Here is an 18,443-nt window from a genome sequence, read left to right on the forward strand (position 1 = left end):
TGTTCCTTATCACACTGGATTCATCTTTTTTTTCTCTCTCCCTCAAGGCCTCAACCGATCTCCCTCCCTCAATCGACTGCATTCTCCATGATCTTTTGTCACCATTTGCAAATAATTACCCATCAATTGATATTTTTCTATCATCTAAAGCATAACTGTATTGTTGTAAATTTGTGATTGGGAAGAATGAAATGGGTTTTGAGAGCCAAAACACTCATATTTTAACGCCTTACCTTTTCACCATCTTCATCTCATGGGTAGTACCAAATAGAATATCATTTTATCAATTGTGTTTCAATTCACATGCCATAATCTAAAAGGGTCCCAAAAACATTTCACCATCTAAGCACTTGTTAATAAAATCAAAGTTGAGAATGGAAAAAATACAGTTGCAAAGTTTTATATAATATTCATGTTATTATTAGCGTAAAAAAAAAAAAAAACTATCTATAAGTATAACTTAAGAATTTTCCAAGTATACACTTATCGTCATTTTCTTACACTTTTGAGATGTGGAGTTTCGTGGTTGATGGCTATCAAAATCCATTTTTTTCCTCTGAGAGAAAAACAATTTCTTTCTTCCTACAAAATTATCCACAAAAGAATCAATCGGAAACATCCATTTATTTTAAAGAGTGTTTTTATTGAACCATTTGAAGCATTCATGGATGTTAGACTTGGCAGGCGATGAAAAAGAGAAAGAGAGTGCTACGAAAATAAAAAGAAAAAGGAAGGTGAATCGAATGTGGTAACAATTAATAAAATCTGATGCGATTGTTTAATTTAATGGCCAAGATAAGTGGTACACCAGTGAGAGACTTAATTGAGCCCTCACCTTAGAATCCATCGCACTTAAGTTTATTTTATCTTTATAAGTATTTTAATTAACTAATTAAGTATGGAGCATGCGCTACAAATTATCTGTGTGTTTCTCGTAACCAAGATTTTTCTTTGTTTTGTGCGTTTTTGTTGAATCATGTTTAAGGATGGCACCTAACCCGCATAGGAGTGCAGGGTGAGCAACGGCATCGGGCCTCTAAATTTTGGGGGTTCAGCTCAAAATTTTGAGGTACTATAATAACAGTTATATATTGTCGGTATTTATAAAATATCAGATGTACTTAATAGATTAATTTTGAAGCCATATGATAATAGTTATATATTAACAATGTTCATAAAATATTATATGTTTAGTAAAAAATATCGTAATCAAGTAAAAAAATAAATAATAATTACACGTTTTTTGATTAGGAATTTTCTCCTCTCCTAACCGAATTTTCTTCATACGCATGAACCATGAAATTGAATCCATAAGGGGATCAAAATTTTTACCACTTTGACGAATTCTTTGTTAGTTTTTCTTATGTTCCTTATCATTTAAATAGAGGATGGTTCTTTTAATTGTTTAACATTTTTTTTTATTAAAGTCCATTTTTAATATTCCTACCGGGCCTTCAAATAGTCGGGACGGCCCTACAAAGCTTTATAAGAAAGTAGGACAAATGCTTGAAGATCAAGGAAGACAAAATTAGATGAGCAATGAATAATTCTTATGCATGAAATGAATATTAATTTATTTAATGCAATATATTTTCATTTCTTGGTTGTTTGTTTTTTAGGGGTGCATGGTGGGGGTGGTTAAAGTGTGGGGGTACTAATTAAAAACCATTTTCGTAATTTACTTTGTTTAAAGTAGATAAATGCTTTAGATGATTTCACTAACTAATTTGGATTTAGTGTTAAAGAAAAGTTCTATATAGTAGTCTAAAATAATTTAAATTTCCGGTAGCTAGCCTAGTTCTATAGTCATATAGCTGAATTTCATAAATTTCTAAAAAAAGAGTGACGATTTATTTTATGGCCACTCATGAACAAGTTCATTAAGTGGTGTGTGGTGCACCACTTCTCAATAACTCTACGACGAATATAAATTTTACAAAATTCACTGTTAAATTGAAAGTTTACATTACATAGATCATTCATATAAATTTTTAGAAAAATTGAAAATCATTTGATGTGGTATTGAGACCCATCAAAATTAACGGTTTATGAGTTCTTATTAAATACCGTTAGTTTTGATGGGTCTCAACTCAATAACATATCAAAAGATTTTCAATTTTTCTAAAAATTTGTATGGATGATCTATATAATATAAACTTTCAATCCAATGGTAGATTTTATAAAATTTATATTCGTTTGATCAACTTGTTGATATTAGCCAAAGCTTTATTTTAATCATTCACAAATTTTTAATGGAATAATTCAGTTTATGACATATATAAAACTTCAAATTAATTCTTGAGTATTTTATAATGAGGATAAATTACTCTCTGATTCGTTATAACATAAAGATTAATTTATTTTCAATATAAAAATGTTAGGGAGTAATTTCGGTTTTATTTTTATATATATTAAGGATTGAATTGTCCCATGAAATTTGTGATGTATGGTTTTAGTGTAGTGTCATCTTGCCTAAATAAATATTTTTCATCAGTTGTGTTAACAACTTATTTGAACCAGCCTCCACACAAATATCAAGACTTTCAAAGAAATTATACTATTTCAAATCATCTATGTGTTCCAATCCTTCCATCGGATCCTCTTTGAAAAGAAAGTGGTAGGCTTCTTTAACAGAATAGCCTTCGAAAGGATTTAACTGCCACTTAATGAAATCATTAACATTTTACCTGCAAAACATAATCTTCCAAAACAGCACAACACTTCACAATAAGGTATTTCTCCCATGCAAACAACCAGCTACATCACCCTCACCCCTGCTTAAACATCTCATCTATGAGAACAACTTGAAATTTTTAAAAGATAAGGGACAAACTTAAAATCTAAAATAAAGATAAAGGACCAAAAGTACAATTAAGCCAATTAAAAATAAAAGGTTAAATTCCTGACGCACACTTAAATTCTTTTCATTCTTATATTTGTTGAGGCATTGAGAGGAAGGAAATAAAATAAATCAAAATCGAAGACAGGACAAATTTTATCATCACGAAACGATTGTCCATCGACAAATATCTACTCCTACAACAAGAAAGCTTTTTATGAATTCGATCAATTAGAGGAGATAAAAAATCTAACCAATAGGGATTACCTCAAATTGGGAGAACCAAGTATATAAAGGAGTCCTCTCAATCTTACATTTTAAAGTAAAAGCCGCATGCACCACCTAATTATTCAAAATATTAACCCCGGTCAAAAGACTTTGAATGAAAATTAAACTTAAGCTCGGAGATCAATGCAAACAGAATAAGAATAGCCTTGAACGTACATTATGATATGATGGCTAATGCTACGGTAAGTCGTCCACCGTGGATAAGTGATATACCGAATATGAATTATACAAAATTTAACGTTTGATTAAAAATTTATATCGTATAAATTATCCATAAATTTTATAAACTTTTTTGAAAATCATTTGATATATTATTAAGACCCATCAAGATTTACATTATTTAATAAACCGTTAATCTTGATGTGTCTCAATAACGTATCAAATGATTTTCAATTTTTCTAAATTTTCTATGGATGATCTATATTATCTAAACTTTCAATCCAACTGTGAATTTTATAAAATTCGTATTCGTTATAATGTTATTCATAACTGCTCCACCATAAATCACTTGATGAAGTGATTCATATTAGAATTTACCATGATATTAGCCCAACTCTTCTCACCAACAAACAAACTATCATCAACATGCAAATGAGAAATACCAACCAGTTGATCAACATCATCACCTATTAAATACTCCATCTGTAATACTTTATAAGCAAAATTGCATTTTCTAGGTTCATCGTATATTTTATGTATCTGGTCCATAATATAGACCAGATACATTAAATATACAATGAATTTAAAAAGTACATTTTTGTTTATAAAGTATCACGGAGGGAGTAACATCCTTTATACATTCCACCCTTAACTGTCACCGACAGAATCACGTTCAGGTCCTCTTCCGCTATCAAGAAAAAGTATGGCAACAAGGATCACTCTATCTCAACCCTCTCCCAAAATAAAACTCATTTGTAGAACTATCATCAACCAACAACGACGTTGAAGCAGAACTGATACATTTCATAATCTATTTCCTCCAACTTATTCAGAAACCACATTTTTAACATCAAAGCTTTAAGTAATTTCTATTTAAAATTCACTTTAAACATAAAGGACTAATAGAATAATTTTTTTTTTAGAAAAGATTAAAAACAAAAATATCTAAATTTGAAGAAATAAAAATTATAAAATATGTAAGCTTTGTTACTTTTCTAGATCAAATCAAACTTCATAGAATAATTACCCTCGTTTTTATTTTCCTTGTGACATATTACACCAAATAGGTATTAGAAAAAAAAAATTATTCAACATATATAATTCGACCGATGAAAGTATATTTTAAGGTTTAATTATAATTTTGATCTTCTATTTTTATTTACTTATGAAATTAATTCTTTTATTTTAGAATCACATAATTTTGGTCCTTATTTTTGTACTTAAAACTAAGAGTTTAATATATTTTAAATTATATGATGTTAGTATAAACTTTATGAAAATACTAACATATGTTTTTAGAGTCTCTTATGACACGTGTTAATTAAGGAGATAAATATATAGATACGATGTACCCATGAGCTTAGTTTAGTTGGTAGGTTCATCGCATTTCATGTGCAGAGGGTTCGAATCCCGAAAACTCAACTTATTCACATTTAAGATGAAATTTCTAGGCACTAGACTACTTGACGAAAAAAATATAAAGATATACACAAAAAGTACACGTTTATTACACTACCAACTTTTCTTAATATGCGTGAACAATTTCAATGGAGGTTTATATTAAGGGACAGAGAGTACTTAAATGCAGTTTTACCCGTTGTTTTGAATAAATCGGAATTTTACCCCCCCTATTTTATAATATTTTGGATTTTGCCCGCCACCAAAATTCTGCACACAATCTGCTTCTGAGCCTCAAGTTCAAAGTTTCGCACAGAACTCAATTTGGATCAAATATTCACCAAGATGGTACCTAAATGACCGCAATCGAGTTAGTTTTCCACATAATCAAACTGTACTAAATTTGGAGTTACAGAGAGAGATTAATTACCGTTTTAGTGAAGGTGTGTCCAAATAAATTATCGTATGAAACTACTATTAGTATTTTCGTCATGTCTCTCACCCTGTAGCTCATTTTTGAATAATATTAACTTGTCTGGAAAGCTTACAAAATTACTCTTGTTGGTATTTCAATTTCGTCGAATTTGGAGTTACGATGCGTTCGGTAGACGATGTTGAATTTGAAGGTCAAAAGTAGATTTCTGCAGAATTAGTAATTGGACAGACCTTCACTAAAATGGTAATTAATCTCTCTCTGTAACTCCAAATTTAGTGCGGTTTGATTATGTGGAAAGCTAACTCGATTACGGTCATTTCGATATCAGTTTGATGAATTATTGATCCAAATTGAGTTTTGTATGAAGCTTTGAAGTTAAGACTCGAAAGCAGATTTTGTACAGAAATTTATGGGGCAAAATCCCAAAAAAATTAAAATTGGGGGATAAAATTCCGATTTTTTAAAAACAAAGGGGTAAAACTGCATTTAAGCCAATTTTTTTTATTAAGATGCTTTAAAATGTATATTAAGAACAAAATGTTAGAATGATATTTTTATTATTATTAAAGAGAATACTTGAGATAATCTAATCTTTACAAGAACTGTTTCAAATGTACCGTGTGAAGGTGCAGGTTATGGTGGGAACATCAAGTAATTTTCCAATCATGGGAAAGTTGTTTTTGACCATTTGATCAAATCAAGAACACAATCTTAACATAGTCATTCACCACTAGATTTTTTTCTCTTACACTATCTTCATTGTCATTCTCTGGTTCAATTTAGGGGTGTTCAAAAATTCAGTTAACTGAACGAAATTGTAATTCGAACTGCACTGAACCATATTTTAAACGGAATCATTTAATTCAGTTTTGAATTGAACCACTCTTAAAAAACAGTTACAATTCAATGTATAACTGGTTCAGAACCAGTTTGAATTTCTGAACTGGTTTTTATTTTTTTAAAAAAAAATAATTTTTCTTAGAATACATCAATATTTTTCGGAAAAAAAAAGTTCCTGATTTTTTCTGGAAAAAAGTTTCGATTTCAGATAAAAACAAATCTGAGTTTTTTCTGGAATAAAAGTTTCTGATAGTTCCGATATTTTATTTGGAGAAAAAATTCCCTATATTTTCTGGAAAAAGAATTTATGAACTGGTTTTTATTTCAAAAAAATATTTTTTTTAGAATACATATTTTCCGGGAAATTTTTTTTTGATATTTTTCGAAAAAAAATTTTCGATTTCAGATAAAAATAATTCCGAGTTTTTCCTGAAATATTTTTTTTTAAGGAAAAAACTTCCGATTTTCTTTTTGGAAAAAAACTCTCAATATTTTATTCAAAGAAAAGTTTCAAATATTTGCGGGAAAAAAATTTCCGATATGAAACAAAGACAAGGGAAGCATGGTCCAGAAAAGTTTCAAATATTTGGTGGGAGAGTGGAGTATGCTTGGAGGATTAAGAATGGTCCAGAAAATAGTGTAAAAATTAATAATCTTGTGTTGAGAGACCATGATAAAACCATGTTCTTTATTTGATCTAATAATCTTGTTTTGACATTTTTGAGATTAAGATTATCCTACTGGTTAATCAGGCAAACCTGAGTTTTCTAAATATCAACAATGAAATGGTTTTTTGAGAAACATAAACAATCAAAAAAGGAGACCAAAGACACGTAATTTAGCCGACCAGGCTACAAATCAAATAACAGCAAAATTCTTAAAACTTTTACTGTTTTACAAACAACATATGTTGACTTGGAAAAAGGACATTGCATTGACTATGCATGTGAATCAACAAACAACTTATATCATCACCTAACTCCCATTCATTTATACGGACTACTACACTCATTTATGTAAAAAGTTTAGAATTTTTTTATGAAAAATAACTAATATACCTACTCCTAATGAATATACATAAATGTATTGGTTTTTTTTATTGAATATACCAATACACAACTAATATGAATCACATGTGATATACAACTCCGTCCACTCCAAATTTTAAGGGAAAAAATCTCATTTTTATTGTCTCACACTATAAGAAAAAAATCATTTTCAAGAATATATTTTCCTATCGAATGAAGACCGTTAATCTTGATGAGTCTCAATAATCCTATCAAATGATTTTTAAAAAATTTTAAAAAATTTATGGATGATCTAATCGATATAAACTTTCAATCTAACCTTGAATTCGTTATAAAAATATCGAAGACTTGTGCATCATGCATCACTTAATCAAATGGTGCATGTTAGACAAAGCACTCGATATAATGGTTAAGAAAATAAACATAGAAACAAAAGTAAAAAATGTAAGTATAAAATATACTATCTCTCTCTCGTATGTCACACTCACACGAGAATGACAGACTAATTGCTCAAAAGAAACTTCTTTTTGTTCGTTACAATATTGTCATTATGCATATACAGAAATCTCTTACCACTAAACCAAACCTAAAGACAAGATAAAATATGATAAGTTTCATGATTAACTTATCATATCATGTTGCTTCACCAAACATTGGATTGTGATATGATATAATAGAATTATCATATCCATATTCCTAATAAGCAAAGGGTGTGTTTGATCTGCTAAAAAATAAAGGACTGGACATAATGTAACATTCCAGAAGACTTTACGCATTGTTGACTGACCCTACAAACCAACACGAGTCTTTTCAGCGTATCTTGTCCTCACTAGCACGCTTTCCAGGAAACTTCCCGGAAGGTCACCCATCCAAAGACTACTCCAAGTCAAGTACGCTTCACTGTAGAGTTCTTATCAAAAGAGCTACCGAAAAGAAGATTCATCTTGTTGATATAGGTAGTACCAAACAATTCTTATATTCCTTCCTTCAACCATGTCCCATACCTGCACGGCCTCAAGATCTCTCTCATTCCGATGTGATTCGTTTTTGCCTAGAAGCTGCCAGGAGCCGCTAATTGTCATGCCTCATGCATCGACAACCACTCCACGCCCTTGTTTGACCCGGGCGTTACATGCCCACCAGCTTCCGTTTGGTTCGTCCCCGAACCACATCGTATTGGGAGAGGTCTGCTCTGATACCAATTGTAACATCCCGTAAGACTTTAAGCATTGTCGACTGACCCTACAAACCAACACGAGTCTTTTCAGCATACCTTGTCCTCACTCGCACGCTTTCCGGGAAACTTCCCAGAAGGTCACCCATCCAAAGACTACTCCAAGTGAAACACGCTTAACTGTAGAGTTCTTTTCGAATGAGCTACCGAAAAGAAGATGCATCTTGTTGATATAGGTAGTACCAAACAATTCTTATATGCCTTCCTTCAACCATGCAATCCCATACCTGCACGACCTCAGGATCCCTCTCATTTCGATGTGATTCGTTTTTGCCTAAAAGCTGCCAGGAGCCGCTAATTGTCATGTCTCATGCACCGACAACCCTCCCCGCCCTCGTTTGACCTGGGCGTTACACATGACAACTTCTATTGTACTGTGTTTGATTTTAAAACTGTTCATGGTATTGGACAAACTGGAGGTCAAGGGACAAAACAAAAATTGAAATTCTTGTCCCCCACAGAACCACGAGACAACTTTTTGTCCTCTGCAGGAGTTGTCTAAAATTCCAAAATAACCTTTAGTCCAACACCTTAAACTTTTGTCTTGTATTATCATGTACTATTCTGTCAAGTACTTATATTTTGCAAATCAAATGGACCCTTAATATGCTTCAGTTTGCCTTTAGACACAAGTCTAGATATACCTCTACTAAAAACATCCACGACCAGCTTTAGAAGTTAAACAGATAAATCACGAAATTTGTCTACCAAAGATAAAACCTCTTTGCTCTTTAGAGATGACGTTAGCCATAATAGAAGCTAGTCTGTCAACTAAGATTTTGGAAATAATTTTGAATTTAAAATTCGCCATAAAAAATTTAAAAAATAACTTTTACTTATAATTATACGCTCTTCCATTTTCAAATATAAGCGATTAAAAAAAATTATTTTCAAGTATATTGAATGATATGAAATCAAAAAAATTATATATTGAATGATATTATCTAACAAACTTAAAAAATAACTTTTAGAAGATCAGATTATGATGGGTTAGAATCTGAAGTAATGCTTCTGAAGAACTTAGACTCTGAAGGACACGTCAGCATCTGAAGTTTCTGATAGGTTAATGTCAAGCTCAGAGTCAGCTTTGTTTTCTTGTGTTCATGTGTATCTTCAAAGACAATTTAAATGAAACGGCAAATTCCTTTTTGAGCAAAGAATCTTCAAATGTCTTTCAATGACCTTATCTATATCAAGGAAGATATCAACATCTTTGAATCAAGTTTCACAACGATTCTAAATTTGAGCTCAAGTCTCTCTAACGGATCTTTCACTCACACAGATTGTAGATTAGAGTACTAGAATATGCACCAAGTTAAAATCAAAAAGTTAGACTTAGGTTGTGAACTTTAGAATCTGAATAAATGTCATAAGCTAGAAAATCAGATTATGATGGGTCAGAATCTGAAGTACAGCTTCTGAAGAACTTAGACTCTGAAGGACACGTCATCATCTGAAGTCTCTTATAGGTTACTGTCAAGCTCATTGTATTGTATTGACTACAACTCTTATTGTATATCAATTGTAGAACACATCTATCTTTATTTGATTAAGTTAGCTGTGAGAAGTCTCTTGTTTGTGTGCTTGAGCAACTAGAAGTCTCTTGTTAGAGGACTCGAGCAATTAGAAGTCTTTTGTATGTGTGCTTGAACTTTGGAAGTCTCTTGTTAGTGGACTTGAGCATGCTTGAGCATTCCAAGCTACTGTAATCAATTTCCTTTTGTTCACAACTCTGCTACGGACAAAATTGCTAAGATATTTGTCTAATGTTTTAGTCAAGTTAGTAGGTCAGGAGTAAATTGATATAGTGTGCTGAAAAGGTTTTAAATTGCGGACCGCATCACCTGATGCGGCCACAATATTGCGGATGCGGTAGGCACTGCAACCGCATCGGACCGCAATTGCGGTGTGAACTCAAATCACACGTGATGCCGCAACGCAACGACGTTTTTCCGCAACGCAACGGCGTTTTGACCGCATTGACCGCAACAATCATTTATGCCCTAAATCAAGGAGAAAAGGTAAAATAAAAATCAGAGAATCTAAGATTCAATTTCAGAAAACAGAAAAAAACAAACAAAAAGCAAATACTTTTCACAGAGAATCAGAATCTTAGGAAGAGTTGAAAGAAACTTACTTTTTTTTCCTTTACGTCCATTCAATTCATTTTAGAATCTCTTTTTCCTCTAAATCATAGAGTTAGTGCTGTGAAGAGTTGCAGTTGCAGTGAGCGAGTTCAATTTATTGTTTCCTCTGATTCAATGTCTCCTCCCTTCATTTCCTCTTTCCAATCGGTCTGATCTGGTATGTGCTATCTCTCAAGGTATGTTATTTTTATTGTTAACTACTCATTCAAGTTTTGTTCTTTCCTCTTTTCTAGCTTTTTGGGTTTTATTTGGAAGTTTGATTTCTAATTCTAGGTTTGTGTTTCTTTGGGTGTTTGTGTGAGTGGGTGAAAATAAGATGATTCTTTGTAGAGAGAAATAGCATATTTGAGTTGGTTCTGAGAGAGTGAGGAACGAGATAGAGAAGAGAAAATATGAGATTTGGTTATAAGAGAGTGCGGAACGGAGATAGGGAAGAGAAAATCTGAGAATTCAAGAACAGAGAGAGAGTGAGTTTTTATTTTTATAATAAATAGTAGTGTTTAATTATTATAATAATTATAATTATAATTATTTTATTTTAGTGGGGCTGGGGGGAAGAATGGAAGTGAAGAAAAAATTGGGGGGGAAAACGAAAATGTAGTGGGGGGAAGAATGGAAGTGGAGTAAAAATTGGTAGTGGGCTATTTTTTTTAGGCTTAATTGCATATTTAATTTCTTATTTATTTTAGGTTTCAATTTGGTCCTTTATGTTTAAAATGTTTCAATTTGGTCCCTTATGTTATTGATCTCAACATAAGTTGATCCTTTTTGTTAAATTTTGAGTTAAGTTTTTCTAACTTTTTGTTAAATTTTAAGTTAATTTATTGGAAAATGATAAAATGTACGAATTAGTCAAAGCAAGAAACATAAGAAGGCTTATTTTCATGAACACAAAAGCTTCTTCACTAATTAAAAATTGACACGTCATGTTTCTTGCAATTCTTGCCTTTGACTACTCGTACCATTTAGCATTTCTGTAATTTATTCTAAAACTTTCACATATTACTCTCCTATGTGGTCCACGTACGCAAATTCATTAGACAAGTCGACGATTTAAACAAAAATTTGACGAAAAGAACCAAATTGAAACTTTTTAAACATAAGGGACCAAATTGAAACCTAAAATAAACATAAGGGATCAAATATGCAATTAAGCCTTTTTTTTATTTCTTAATAATTTTAAAATAGATTTATTTATTTTGTTTGTCAAAAAAAATTTATTTGTATCTACCATCCTTGTTTTTAGATCGTGGTTAAACAACCTTTTCATTGGATCAATCCTTGTTTATCTGATATGGCTATTTTTTGTATTTCTTTCTAATTTTATAATAGATTTATTTTTTATATTTTTTTTAGGCAATTTATTTTTTATATAGTAATTGATATTTATGTTAACTTGTTTTATTTACTATTTAGATAAATGAAATTAATTTTGATACACCGTTGGTGGAAAAAAAAAACTATTGTGTTAGATGTAAAAAAAAAAATACAAAAAAATTGTGTTAGTTTATATTTTTAATTCGTAGATAATTATTAGTTAGTTTATGTTATTGATTGACATTTATTTATTATTATATTTAATTTAATATAGGTACGATTAAATATACACAATGCCACCAAGAGAAGCATTTCCTACAAAAAATATTAGAGGGTGCTCCAAGTGATGATATTGGATGGCACTTTGGAACACCGGTGCCTGGAAATAGAAACAACGTTCGTTGTGAACTTTGTAGAGAAATAATAAGAGGTGGCATTATGAGATTGATGCAACATATAGCACATATGGCAGGACAGGTCAAACCTTGTCCTAGAGTGAACAAAATAGTTAGGGAAAGTATGATGAAACTTCTAGTTGATGCAAAAGCGAAGAGAAACGATTCTAAAAGAAGGAAAAAAGAATTTGAAGAACATTTAAGGGGAGATGTTGTTGAAGTAGATAATGTGGATCATTCTAGCGATGATCAATTAAGGTTTGCTACACAAGAGAGTCTCAGATCACATCATGAATGGGAAAATAGGCAAAAATTCAGACATGAAACAGGAGGATATAAAAATGTTTATGACCAAGGTGGAAGTTCTCGTGCAAGTGTTAGCGGAGGTGAAAGACCAGAAGATCTAACTTTCTCTTTGAGGTCTACCAACGTTGATCTTGTGAGGACCAAAAGCATGAAGCAACCTAAAGTCATTAAGGGCATGCTAAACACATGGAGGAAGAAGTTTGGAGCGGCCGTAAGCAAATTTATAATTTATGAGCGTTTGCCTATGAATTTATCTAATTCTCCCTGGTTGCATAATTTGATTTATATAGCCTCTGAGGTGGGAAAAGCTAAATTTCCAACTCCTTATGAAATCTCAAATGTGTATTTAGATACTGAATATGAAGAAATGAAGCAATGGATAATTGGTATGAAAAAAATTTGGAAACAAAAAGGGGCAACAATAATGTGTGATGGTTGGACAGATGGTATTAACCATTCTCATATTATGAATTTTTTAGTGTATTGTGAAAAAGGAACAGTGTTTTGGAAAACATTTTATGCTTCCGATGTTGATAGTAGAAACACATAGTACTAATTTTAATTATTGGATAAAGTTGTGGACGAAATTGGCGAAGAATGTGTTGTTCAGGTGGTTACAGACAATGAAGCTGCACTAAAAGCAGCCGGTCACAAACTAATGGAAAAGAGGCCACATTTGTATTGGTCTTCTTGTGCGGCTCATTGTTTAGATCTTTGCTTAGAGGATATAGGGAAAAAAAATATACAAAAGTTATTAAGTGAAGCAAAGTTGGTGACAACATTCATCTACAACCATACGTATATTGTGAGTCTCATGAAAAACAGGCAATTCAACAAAATTCTCATTATCATTCCACCTATAATGATATAATTGACAAGCTTTGGAAATTCTTGCATTATGATCTTCATTCTGCTGGTATTTCACCACCAGTTTAATCTGGTTCGGGGGTCAGTTCTGGCATCAAGTGGTTCACTACAAGAAAACAAGCATTTACTGGCGGCCAAAAGCCCTCAGTAATGCACAAATTTCGTCTAAAATGCATGCATTACTGACGGTTTTGAAGGATCCTTTTTAATCTTTTTCCGCGCTTCAAAAAGTAAGGTCGACAGACGCTTGGTGGCTTTTTTGTTGAATATAGCCTCAATAGCTGCTGTGTGGTGATTTAGCCAAGTTACTTGCGACTACGAAAAATAAAGAAAAATTGTTAATAAATTAGTAAATATATGTTTAGTAACAAAATTGATTGGATAAAAAAGTAATTATAAATAAAAACGTACCCTGAAGCCATTCCAAAATTGTTGATATCCACGCTCATCTGCCCTGACCTCCGTCCAGTTGAGATATGGAGCCTGGAATTTGGATTTCATTTTCCATCTTGATGAGATCAGCCTCTCTTAGCGTTGTCGAACACAAATTCTTGAAAAATTGACTGATTTCAATAAGCGGATTCAATACATGTTGGGGTAAAGAACTAAATGCAATCGGAAGTAAAGTCTGGAAAAAAACATGACAATCATGACTTTTCATCCCACGCATCCTTCCGTGGTCAACATCAGCGCATCTCGCCAAATTCGACGAATAACCGTCTGGCATCTTCACTTCTTTTACCCATCGACAAACAGATTTTGCTTCGTCAGGAGATAAAGTATAGTTTGCACGAGGTTTAAGAAGTTTGCCGTTAGATATCTCCACCAACAACAGTTCGTTACGTTCGCAATACAACCCTATGTCTCTCCTCGCGTTGTCATTATCTTTCGTTTTTCCTTTGACATTCATGACAGTGTTAAATATATTTTCAAACACATTTTTCTCAATATGCATAACATCAAGGTTGTGACGTAAAAGGTTGTCTTTCCAATACGGCAGATCCCAAAAGATACTTCTTTTTGTCCAGTTGTGCGTTTGTCCATAACCACGCGGTTTAGAGGCAACACCACCTACAACCTCAACCTTTGGAATATCTTTCACTTTGTTCCAGACTTGTCGGGATGTCAAATAATCTGGTGGATCACGAGTCTCGGTCTCACCATGAACAAAAGCATTTTTATTTCTTCTAAACGGATGATCAGTAGGCAAGAACCGACGATGTCAGTCAAACCAATTAGCCTTCCCACCGTTGTGTAACCAAAACGCTTTGGTGTCCATCATGCAAATAGGACATCCTAGTTTACCATGTGTCCCCCATCCAGACAACATCCCATATGCAGGAAAATCATTAATGGTCCACATCAAAGCTCCTCTCATATTGAAATTTCGTTTTTGGTTGATATCATACGTCGCAACACCGTTCCACAATCTCTTCAAATCATCAATCAAAGGTTGTAAATAGATATCAATACCAACAGTTGGACTAGATGGCCCTGGTATTACAGCGGCTAAAAACATGTAAGGTTTTGACATGCACATATCAGGAGGAAGATTGTACGGGGTAACCAGAACAGGCCAACATGAATATGGAGTGGCTGATACTTGAGTATATGGTGTAAATCCATCTGAGCATAACCCAAGTCGGACATTCCGTGGCTCCGAAGGAAATTCGGGATAAACTTGATCAAAATGCTTCCAAGCCATTCCATCAGAAGGATGTCGCAACTCACCTGACATTTTTCTCCTTTCATAGTTTTCACGATGCCATGTCATTTTACTGGCAGTTTGCATCGATGCATACAACCTTTGCAACCTTGGTATTATGGGTAAATAGAACATCGCCTTTCTTGGGATTGGCTTCCTTCTGACTGACCGTGAATTTCTTGTTACACGATATCTTGGTTCTTGACAAAATTTACATTCAAGTAATGCACCGTCATCTACACCACATTCGTTGCTATAGTACAACATACACCCGTTAACACAACAGTCAATTCTCTTCGCTCCGAGTCCTAACTTTGCAACCATTTGTCTTGCTTCGTAATAATTTTTTGGCAAATCAAGAGGACGGTCTATTGTTATATCCAACATCAGTTTCGTTATCAAGTCCATGGTGTATTCTGAAACAAGACATTCAGACTTGATACCCAAAAGTCTAATACACACCGTTAACTTTGAGTCTCGAGAGCCTTCACACAACGGTGTATTTGTCTCTTTCAAAAGATCAAAAAATCGCTAGGCTTCCTCATTTGGTCTCTCGACGTTAACATCAGCGTCATATTCATCATCAGCAGGGTCGTCGACATCATTTGGCACATAAATCGGCGTATTAAACCCAAGGGCATTAGTTATCATATTGTCCATCTCATTAAACGGATCATAATGCTGATGATAATATTCGGGAACAACAACGGGCTGAAAAACACTGCTTGAAGCACGATTTTGATTCACGGGAACAGTCGTGGAACATCCCTCGCCATGACTTGACCAAACCCAATAATTAGGTTGGAATCCCTTTTTATATAAATGAGACCTAATTTCATCTTCGCTCCGTATTCTTGTACATCGACAAAGTACACACGGACATCTAATTCCCCCTTCACGTATCACAATGTCATTATATTTTACTGTATTGATAAACATTTCGACCCCTATTTTAAATTCCTCTTTAACCCGGCCCCTCTTTCCAGGATTATGTCTATCGTACATCCAATTACGATTGGTAAAATCCATATCTGCGTAGTTTAATTAATATATAATTATATCAATGTATTAAATTTATTACTTTATTTTTCAAAAGTATTTTGGACATATATATATGTCTACTCAACAATAACATATAAACTTTTAACATTTTATTTTTAAAGTTTATGGTTTATTAAATCTAAAAAATACTAAGTTTTTTAGTTGACAAAACTACCGACTTTTTAACATATATATTATAATTTTTTAAAATATAATTTTTTTCTTTTTTTAAATACATAGTAATAATAAAATGTTAGTAACTATTTCTAAGTGTACCGTAAAAAAAAACTATCACTAAATATTATAAATTAAAATTACATATATTACTTACTTGGGTGCCGGGTAGAGTCTTACTTGGCGCGCTCCTAACCACAAACTCCGCTCCTAACCCACGACCTCCGATGACCACGAGAATTTGCTAATAAAAATGGTAAACAACAAAATATTACAACATATACATTTAAATAACAAAGTAAAAATTTTAACTTTTTCTTTTTAAAAATACACAAACTGTTAAAATTTATCTTTTTAAAAAAGAATTTTTTAAAAATTTCGGTTTTAGAAAAAAGAATATTAATATACTGTTTTTTTAAAAAAAAACTTTTTTTAATTTTATTTTTACTTTTTTCGAAAAAATCAAATTTAAATATATTTGTTTTATTTTTTTTTCAAAAACAATAATTTTTATACATAGTGATAAGAAAATATTAGTAACAAATTACAAAATACTAATTAATAACTATTACTAAGCATACGGTAAAAAAAAATTATCACTAAGTATTATAAATTAAAATTACGTTACTTACTTGGGTGCCGAGTAGATTCTTACTTGGCGCGCTCCTAGCCCACGAACTCCGCTCCTAACCCACAACCTCCGACGACCACGAGAATAAGACTTGCTATTAAAAATGGTAAACAACAAATATTAGAACATATACATTTAAATAACAAAGCAAAAATTTTAAATTCGTAAAAGTAAAACACAAACACTTACCACTTTTTGTATGGAGATTAAGTTGAAAGTATGAAATTTAAGAGAGAAGTTAGAGAAAATTTAGAGAGAGAATGGAAATGTAAAAATGAAGTGAAGGTGTAATAGATTTGTTGAAGAGGAAAATATATAGGAGTAATATACGTACAAGACCGTTGGAATTTGAATTTCAAATTCAAATGTGCATTACTGGCGGCCTTGGACCGTCATAAATGCCTAACGTCTTTGTCATTATTGACGGCCTGGCACCGTCGTAATTGCCCTCTGCATTACTGACGGCCCAGGACCGTCATAATTGCTCAACGGCTTTGTCATTACTGACAGCCTGGAACCGTCTTAATTGAGCATGCATTACTGACGGCCTGACACCGTCACTAATGCTTAATATTACCGTTTTAAATTTTTTCGTTCCTCAAGAAGCATTACTGACGGCTCCCAGCCTTCAATAACCCACAAATGCATTACTGAGGGCTAAAAGCCCTCAATAAGTTTGGTCAGTAATATTATGTTTTCTTGTAGTGGTTCCAGCCCCCTCCCGATCGCAGTTGCGTGGGATCGAACCGCGGTCCTTCATTCTGCTGGTATGTCTATATTTTAATTTTAATTTCTTCATATAATTTTAAAATACGTTTCTTCATGTCATGTAATTTTTTCATGCATTGTGATTATATTTTTTTAATTAGGTTATTTTCTTAATCCATAATTTCAATATGGAGTTGAACATGGAGATGATGTCTATAAGGAAACATTTGAAGGGACGGCTAGAGTGATAACGAAATTAGTAAGAAGTATAGATGATCAAATCAAAGCTCTGAATCAGGTTAGTAATAAATGAAATATTTTAATCTGATAAATTATTTGTTATAAAAAATATGTTTACATATTAATGTATTTTGTTATGTTATTTAGTTGACTGTTTACAGAGAAAAGAGTGATTCATTTGGTACACGTATGGCTCAAGATTCTTGGTCAAAGATGAGGGCAGGTAAAATACTAATCCATTTTTTATAAGTTTCGCAAAATTAACTTTGTTTTTTAATATGTAATTATAACCAATAATTGCTTTTTTTTTATTGTTTATTTACATAGATTCTTGGTGGGGGTATTACGATACATGTGCTCCTGAACTTCAACTTGTAGTTATAAAAGTTGTTAGTCAAACAACTTCTGCTACAAATTGCGAGAGAAATTGGAGTACATTTAGTTATATTCACACAAAGACGAGGAATAGATTGAAGTATAGAAAGTTGCATAAACTTGTCTTCACACATTACAACATGAAGCTGAAAATGAGACAAGAAATGAGGAGAAGTCAAGAAGAAATAGAAACAAGTTTTGATCCTATAAATCTTAACTATATATTTCAAGAAGATCCTTTATCTGAATGGATAGAAGAGAGAGAAAATCCATTATTGGTTGGAGTTAAAATGCAGAATGGTTGCATATAGAAGA

At 32.4% G+C, this 18,443-nt stretch overlaps 1 long non-coding RNA gene across 1 annotated transcript; it reads right to left on the reverse strand.

Annotated features, from left to right (window-relative positions):
- Positions 1-16,359: 16,359 nt before the first annotated feature.
- LOC123883474 lies at positions 16,360-17,031 on the reverse strand. Its single transcript, XR_006800203.1, has 3 exons — positions 16,995-17,031; positions 16,807-16,899; positions 16,360-16,418 (listed from the first exon to the last, which is right to left on the reverse strand). It is a non-coding gene; the product is annotated as an uncharacterized LOC123883474 (long non-coding RNA).
- Between the last annotated feature and the right edge of the window lie 1,412 nt (positions 17,032-18,443).

The sequence above is a fragment of the Trifolium pratense genome, linkage group LG5 (assembly GCF_020283565.1).
Source record: "Trifolium pratense cultivar HEN17-A07 linkage group LG5, ARS_RC_1.1, whole genome shotgun sequence".
In the NCBI taxonomy this organism is placed as follows: domain Eukaryota; kingdom Viridiplantae; phylum Streptophyta; class Magnoliopsida; order Fabales; family Fabaceae; genus Trifolium; species Trifolium pratense.